Below are 9,112 nucleotides of genomic sequence, written 5' to 3'. Positions count from 1 at the left end.
CTGTTACTGTGTTTGTTTTGGTTTTGTTATAATAAAGGAGGAATGTTGTTTGTTGCCACTTGAACTGGTGCATGCTACCCCTTTAAGAATATGAGTCATTACTTTGTCATGACTCGTGCCAATAAAAGGGGCTCTGCATGCACCTTCAAGGCACTGCAACAGAGACCCAGGAAGCGGCAACTCTGTCTCTGAGTCTTTATTGATGGTGTGTCTGCTGTGGCCCCGGCCTGGGTGTACACACAGCCGAGGCTGACGTCTGCTGGGTACCCCCAGTACTGATGTGTGGCCTGGTGATCCAGACCCTGCAGGGTACCCCCTGCGGTCTGACCCGCTGCTTGCTCGCAGCCTGAGTGACTGGCCGGGTTATCCCGATAACTCGTGTGTCCCACTCCGGTGCCCCATGAGCGGGACACAACACTGGTCTCTTTTGTCTACCAGGGGGTATGATGCATCCTGGAAGCAAGTAAGGATGTCATTTATGAATACATTTCATTTGCCTTTTGCTCTCCATTCCTGGACAGTAAAACTGACACTTTTCTATCCAAGACAAAGTTATTTTTGTGTCTTTGGGTTGACACTGCCCATTCTGCGGGATATCATGTATCTATCCCACACCTTCTCAAGAAAGCTCTGGATGTTACAGTAATCTCAAGGCATAATTCCTTGCCTTAATTCCTGAGCTGAAGGATTCAGAAAAGCCAATCAATCTTCCACTACCTGCCTGGTGCTCAATCCCCATCAACAATTTGAGTCACCCACTTATGTGTTCCAGAATGCAGTATTATCCACTTACATCTGTCAGAGTGAGTTCTGGTTCATAACAAAATGCTTTCCCACTATTGTGCTACTGAGGAAGCACACACTGCCAAAGCATATGATGCAAACATGCAAAAGTGTTTTGCTAATCACATGACAATTTAATGCATCTGACTCAAAAGTTATTCTGGAAACCAATGTGACGAAATGACTTCTGCTCTGTAGGGGTATGTGTATTGGTTAAACCGCCTCCTACTCAGACCCCACACCTCTTCAAGCCAACAGTGATCCCAATCATAAAGGTAAAACAGGCATATCTGAGACATATATCTTATTGGCTTTTTGTGGTAATGTGGGCCAAGGAAAGGCTATATTCTCAGAAAGGCTGTGAATGTGAATCAATAGCCAGCCAAACAGCAAAGTAACCGGTTCCAAAATAAAAGAATGTCCAACCTAAGTTCTATAACAAAGTATACTTATAATTACAGAAATCAATTGTACACTCAAATATGAAAAACACTATCAAAACCCACCCCATTAAAGGAAGACAGAGACATGCAGTATGTATTGGTGCAGTACTCTGCATATTCAGCAGGGAGGAAAACAGGCAATAAATGCAACAATTGTTTGCAATGTTCAGTGTTTTGACAGCATCAAACAAGAGTTGTGCTATGGTGCGAGTCGAACTAGGCTTGTATGTGGCGAGACATGCTGGTCCAAGCAAGTTGGCATATAGTTGGTTTGAAGCAGGGGCTTGGTGCGGCTTGAGTGCTGCATTCAAGTCCTGCATTCCAGTGAGCTCACCGGGTCGATTCGAGTGTTGAGTAGGTTGAAGGCATTGGTAACTGCTGGTAGCGAGTGCTTTGATGCTCCATCAGTTTGAGTCAAGGTATATTGGTTCAATGTGGTGATGTGATGCAGGGTTTGTAGAGGCTGAGGTTCAAGTTTGTCCACATTGGCAAGGAGGTTTTTTGAGCCGAACAGGTGACGTGCTCTGGTTTATACAACGCAGCAGTCAGTTGTGAGTCAGTTTCGACAGATGCAAAGTAGTGCTGGTTCAAAATTCGATTGAGTGCCAAAAGCAGCACCAGTGGTTCCCTGGTTCGAATGTGGGGAACAAAGTTTGAATGGGGATCGACCAGCCTGTTGGTGTAGAAAATGGATCCTGCATTTTGTGGCTCTCCAGATTCTATGAGACTCATGAGCTGGAAACTAGGACGGGATTAGTCCATTCAGGTTCTGCTTTCCCTGCCTAGTGAGGTTTGGTGCTGAGTGGCAGTTCCTGGTCCTCAGCACAAGTCACCCCCAATGTTCCCTTGGAATGGGTATGGAAAATAACTTACCTGGGCCATGGAACACTCCTTTACCTCAAGCCTCAAAGGCTGAGGGCTTTGGAAAGATCACATCTCCCAAAATAGGTCAAAATAAATTCTTTCCTGTGCCCTAGATGGTCCAAAAGTGAATCCAAGACAGAGTGGGGGACCACCTCTTTTATAGGCGAATGTCCACAGAGGATTGTTCAAAAGAAAGCCTGCTCTAAGGGATCTAATACCTGTTCTTGTGACAAGTAGCCCTTGCCATCTTGCATAACACTCAAAGTGCTTTGAGCTAAATGAAGTGAAGGAGACATGAAGGAAAGAGAGGTACAGATAGAAACAAGATAATGAAATACGTAACCCTCACTACATTAACCTTGACCTTGTTGCGACTAGCGTGAGGCTAGTCCTTTTGTGTAGGATGTGCCCTTTCCTTCCGGTTTCCCAGGACATCTCTGACTGATGGGCAAGTTTGCTGGAGATAGAGAGGTGTTACTCAACCTCACAAAGGATAAAAAGAGAGGCAGCACCCACTAGCCATGGTCCTGCTTGGGGGGACACAGACAGCTAGTCTACGAGAACATGCACAGCCTATTCATGGCTGGCTGCCTCACAGTGTTGACACATGTAAAATACAGGTCAGATGTGATCTTATTTATTATATGAAATGCCTGCCACCATACTCCAAACTGAGGCATGTCATGCAGGCTATATGCAGAAATGATTTGGCTGTCAAGAAGGCACCTCTGACCTATAAACCTGATCTGTGCCACTTAAGAAGAGGCGCTGCAGATCATTATACTGATGCAGCGGGACACTAGCATCCATAATGATGTTGGCCTGGTCTCTGATGTAAGGGCGTCTGGTTAGCATACCACCTTTTTCGAGATCGGATTACCCTACTCACATCCTTATATTATTGATAAAAATGCCAGAGCTTCCACACCCTTGCCAGATGGCAATCACGAGCATCCTTCGCAATAGGTACCCCTTCTATTCTAGATTCCTTATCGATAACAGGATTTTAAAACATTTAAACCTTTCACTCCGCCAAATGGTGCTTCAATGACCTAGGTTATAAATATATTTACTCATGGAACCTCTGGGATCTCCTTTTTACTGCACCTGGAATAACTAAAATATGGGGAGCTGGAGTGCTCCACTTTAATTTAAAATGTTCATATATTTTTTAAAGAAAATAAAGGGCTTAAGTTATGTAACACATATTTGTTAATATCCCATTCTTTGCTTCTCTGTTCACCTGCCATCTGGGTTGCTGAGACTGTTTCAATTCTCAATGCCTAATTATAGTACTTCTCCTTAAACCATTGTTAGGAAATTCTTTATCATTTTGTGAACATTTCTTATACTTGCCAGATCATTACAGCATATGTCACATTCACCTACTTGCAATGATATCTGATTTAATTAGTCTGGATGTTTTGTGAGTTGTGCAGTGAAATCTACATTTTGTTTTTCCCAGCAGGTTACTACTGCCCTGCTATTCCTCAGTTTAGCATTTATTTTAACCAGGTCATGCTTCAACACCTCACCCAATTGATAAGAAGGAATTACCAACTTATGAGAGGTGTTAAAGATAATAAATGTTTACAACATTTCTTTTTAACAAGAGTCCAATTGAATTCGTGAATGTTTAAGCTCATGTAGCAGTGCTGCATGCAGTGTAATGTTCTAATTTTACACCCCGATATGGAGTCTTGATGCTCTCATGGAATAATTTGCCAAGACTTTCTCTGGTTTATCAGTTAGATCAGCCATTTGTTTAATTTTGGTTTAGCTGTGAACGTGCTACAAGATATTTCTTGATTTTCTGATTCCATTCTGTTCCTATCTTCCATTAAGATGCTTACATTGTTTTATTTAACTTACTTTGAAAGTTACATTTGTCAGTTTACTGAATTTCTGTTTTCCTCTTACAATCTGTGTAGCCAAACACACAAACTGATATATATTGAGCCATGTTTCATCTTTCAAATCTTTCATTTTTCGTAAGAATTGAAATAACTCCCCAAGTTTCCCTGGGATGAAACACATCTTGTAGTATATTGTTGGTATGCATATCCAGGTCCCCTGCCCACCAAAGTGATTCAGGTGTGGAAGATGTACTAAGGATACATGGTAGCATAGAAGGGTGTCTGTAGGGAGGAAGAGGGTACCCTGTAGGGGTTAAATAACACCATACCTTGCAGTAATAAAGGTTAGGTGAGCCATTTTAGCTTTGTGACATTAAGCACTGAACCTACGCCATTTTAAGGTTGAGGCCTTAGACGGCTAGGTTCTGGCAGTAACACATCGTAGTATTTCGACATCCACACACTTTCCCATTCCTGTTTCCAGCTCAGGCAGCAGACTGAAAAGACTTCACACTAAATAGATACAACCATCCCATTGTCTCACATGGCAGCCCATGCAACTAGAATGGAATGTGAATAGCCATGTGCGAGCAGGACTGCGCCTGTCCCTGAAGGACGATCTCTTGGGTGCCAGGGTAGAGGCCTTGCACTACCAAAACGTTACCGTTCAGACTTAGGGCCCTGGTGTCCCCATGATACTGGTCACTGTTTTTGAACTACCAGATCCCCATCATTATAACTCACAAGCTGATTGATTGGTGTGGTCCAGGCAGAGCCCAGGTGATGGTCCAGGGAGGAGGCGGTTGCAAAGTGGGGAGTTCTGAGCAGGATGTCTTGTGATTTGTATTACGAGTTGCACAGGATGAGAATAACAAATATAGGTCAGTGCCAGGGAGGCAAGGTGGGGGTGCCTGCGTGTCTGGCATCAAAAAGCACCTTGGATTTCAGGGGGCCGAGTTGACTCAGGAGTATCCACTGAGCTCATGTACGATTGATTACCAGGTGTGCATCACGTGACTTGCTTGTGAAGAGAAGAGCATTCTTAAGTAGGGATCCACTAACTTTCCTGGGACCCAACCATAACATGACAAGAAGCCATTGTTAGGGAGAATTCTCATTCTATGGCTAATTTCCCTCACCTAGTGAGTCCCCCAGCAGCTTTGCTGGATTGATTTCTGGAGTTTATTTTTTCCACTTGGTAAGAGTGTGCCTCTTTTTCCCACTCTTACCTGTGATTTGTCATGTGCATTTCTACTTGTTGTGTGATCTTGGACTCTGGAGCACACCACTCCAGGAGCCCAACTTGTTGTGTGTGTTACACAGTACCTTCGGTGCAGTAACACCGGGTTGTCTCTAAGGCTTCACAATGACTCCTTTTTCTGGGGCTGACTACTGTCCCCCAGAACCAGGTAAAGTTGCCATTAACCTTACATAGTAATTTTTTAACTACAGACCCAGTACAACCCATCTTACATGGAGTACTGAAAAGAGTTAAATCCTACCCCTTGTTGTCTGTGCCTCTCTGAGCTTTGTTTTGCTCTTTTAACATTTAGACTTGGCTGGTGGCGGTGGTATCTACCCTAACTTTTGTACCGTGATTATACTATATAAACGTGGTATTGTTTTAGGCTATTATATTCGCCTCAAACATGAACCTGCTTGACCAAATACTCCTTCTTTTGTCTCCGGTCGGGTTTATTTGCCATTTCTTTTTGTTAAAGTTCTTCTTCTGTTTTACCTTGCGCGGCAAACCAGGTTTGCCTTCTTTGTTCACCGTCTTTTGGCGGCCTTCTGCCAAGAAACCCTTCTCTGAGCGCCTGGGTGTCTAGGTGGGCTGAATGTGAGGGAGGGGTGTAGTCACCCCCTGCACAGGGTATCCTAGGAAACCCAAGTCGCACTTTGCCATGATTGGCTGAGGTGGTTGTCCGGGCTGGACAACCCCCCTGCTGCGTGATTGACAGGCAAGCTGCGTGAATGGGGGATTTTCGCATAAAAGGCAGGACACTTGGGCTGGAAGTCAGAGTCGCCACTGGAACTACAAGGAACCGAAGAGAAGTGTAGAAGAAAACGGCTGCTGCAACTACCCTGTCCCGGTGCAGGCCTGCTACAGTCCTGAGCTATCTACCCTTCAACGACCAGAGAAGATCCAGTCTGGAGTCTTCTTCCCTTGAGCCTGGTGGGGTCAACCAGGTCATCTTCGACAGCCAGAGGATCCTCTTCTTGGTCGAAATCACTGCACCCTGTTGTAGTGGTCCGGATAGCCATCTGAAGAGCCTCTCCTGTTTTTAAGGAGCGCACCTTTTATTCACCGTCACTGCTGCTGGCTTCATCCCTGTGTGGTGCAGACCCCTCCAGACGTCCTCCTTCTTGTTGAAGCTCCAGGAACCGTGGGTCTGCAGGAAACTACCAGGAACAACTGCCGTGGCACCAGCTTCTTCCTTGAATAAAGTACTGTGTTCTGCTTTGAGGAACTTGGGTGAATCCCTTTTCTCCTTCTCCAAGGCTTGCCCTTGTCTTCCCTCCTTCTTATAACTTTTGCTTCCTCTGTTGACAATATCCAAGTACTCCTGGCAACGTTGAATCTTGACTGTCTGACTGCGTGATCCTCGACAACAGGAACCCGGTTCCAATTGACACTGGCTCCGGCCTATTGACTTTTGTATTTCTGCCAGCAAGTGTTCTCTGATCCTGTCTGCCTTGACAAAAGTATTGCCTATGATTTTTGCCCCCAACTCTCTCTGGTTAACCCAGGTGCTAAGTGTGTTTTGCCCCAGTAACATTTCTTGCCGCAGACACGCGTTTCTTTAATACGACCGAACTGTCACAAAGTGATTGCATATGTGTCCCCGGTAATGTCTTTTGTTTCACAACACCGGTCAGCCAAACATAAGGTACTTACCTTGAGTTATTCTGTGCCAAGAGAATTGGTTGTTTGTAGTATATTTTACGTGTGGTTTTGAATTAATAGAAGTGTTTTGTTTTACAGATGGTTTAAAAATAAATGTACTTATATTTTTTACCTGAAACCTTGAGTCAGTGTTTGCTTGAATCACAGTAATTGTGGTGCCTTTGTGTAATCTCTGCTACTGCTCATGTACTCTTGTGATAAGCCTGGCTGCTCCGCTACTGCTACCACTTTAACATAGTAGTACAGGCTTGTACCAAAGGTGAACTTGTATTACCACTTGTGGTCTTAATTGTGTGTAGTAGTCCCTAAGGGCACTGCACAGGATTCTGCCTAACAGCCACGTGTAAGGGGAATGACTCAAAAGTAACAATGACCAATCACTTGGTATCCCACATGGAGCGATTGCTATGTATATAGCGGAGGGCCAATGAGCTGAAGGAATATGCACTCTATGTTGCTTGCATCATGTTTGATGACAATTCAATTTAAAAGGTGTTTTATTGCCTTGAACAATCAGTGTGCTCCATGGCAGTCGAGTGTGAATGCTCCTGCTGACATGTTATTTATTTTATTTGTGAGAGAAAACATTGTTATCATTGCAAGAGGTACACCAATCCTTTTTGCTTAGAGGATTGGCAACATCTAAGCTGTTTGGAGTTGGTCTACCCTACATGATGTGTTGTCCCAGATTTAATTGCAGATTTTCTGCAGAGACAAAGGACTCATGGCCACACATCCAGAGGGGGCACACCCACCTGCAGAAACCAGTACCTTTGTGCATAACGTTGAGAGGTTTACGGGAGCCACGTTGCCAAAATTCCTGTCTGTTCTTTGAAGAGGGGTGCTGCTCCCCGATTGTGCACGCCGTTGATAGGACGTTGTGATGGAGGAACTCGGGAGAACATGCAGATGTAAGTGCACCTTTTGAGGGAGAGAACAATGTGGGGTGGGGCAAGGGGGATAGTGTGAGTGTTGAAAGGGTTTGGTGACACAGCAACTGTGGTGTGGGAGATCTAGTGTAAAGACCAAGTGGCGATCATTTGATTTTTTCTTTGTATATTTTTTAGTATTATATGGATTAAAGGAAGATAATGGAGTAACCAGAGCCTTCCTGAGTTAGGGAAAAAGACAGCAATGTATCTTTAAGGAAGTAACGAAAAAGAGGTAGAGGCTGTGTATATTCAGTGGGCCTGGGATCTCCTGATTTAAGGGGGGTCAGTGGAACAAAACATAGTAGTTTTTGTATTATTATTGTGTTTTTATACTGTATTGGTGTGGAACAAGGTGGGTCTAGGGCGGTGGTGTGCTTGTGGAATTGTCTGAGGCGAGAGTGGTGGGGAGTGGTGTGAAATTATGTGGAAGAGTGTGGAGTAGAATGTGTTGAGAGGAAGGAAAGAAAGAGTGACGGGGTGGAGAAAGGGGAACTGGTAATGGTATTGAGAGGGGAATGGGTGGGGAAGATGGGGTGGGGACAACAGAGAAATAGAGGTGCCACTGGTTTGGATCTCAGATAAAAGGAGTATTTTGTGTGGTTAAGAGAAGTCAGTAATCTAAGGGGGAGGGGTGCTCAAAATGGCAACTGCTACCCCATTACAGTATATGTGTTCTGCCCTACCATGGTATAAAGAAAAGTTTTGAAATATCACAAACAGTGGGTGGGCGAGACAAAGGGGGGCTGTTCCAATCTTGTGTCGAGCAGGGAAATAATAATAAGGTCTTGGGCAATATGTATACATTCTTAGCCTCCAAATACAAGCGGAAAACATTATTAAATTATAGAACAGAAGTGTTAGAGCTGTGGAAGATGGTAGAAGATCTGGGGAAGAGCCCATAGATCAGTCAAAGACATTTAGCAGGCTCCCAACTGTATGTGTCCCCACAGCTCCGCTGAGCGCAAAGGCCTCTGGCTCAGTAACATCAGAACCCACGGAGAAAAAGTAATTGGGAAACAATACAAACGCCATTAGGATGCTACCCTATGAGGGCAGCATCAGGCTATACAACCCCTACCTACGTGCCACCCTCTATAACAGTGACCGCTCAGTATTCTGTGGCCCAATATCAGAACCTTCCTAACCCAATGACATGTGTAGCCATGAGGGAAAGGGAGCACAGAGGCAGGATTGGAAACCTCAGACAGAGTTGGAGGAAGTATTGAAAAGGACACAAGAAGAATTGGCAAGGTTGAGTATGGACAGAGGGACGGACAGAAGGCAGATGGAGGACTTGATGAATGGAGAGCAAGAGACATATTGTTC

This window comes from Ambystoma mexicanum, chromosome 4p (genome assembly GCF_040938575.1).
Source record: "Ambystoma mexicanum isolate Mex_15411 chromosome 4p, UKY_AmexF1_1, whole genome shotgun sequence".
Lineage (NCBI taxonomy): Eukaryota > Metazoa > Chordata > Amphibia > Caudata > Ambystomatidae > Ambystoma > Ambystoma mexicanum.
Note: the sequence above shows the minus strand (reverse complement) of the source record.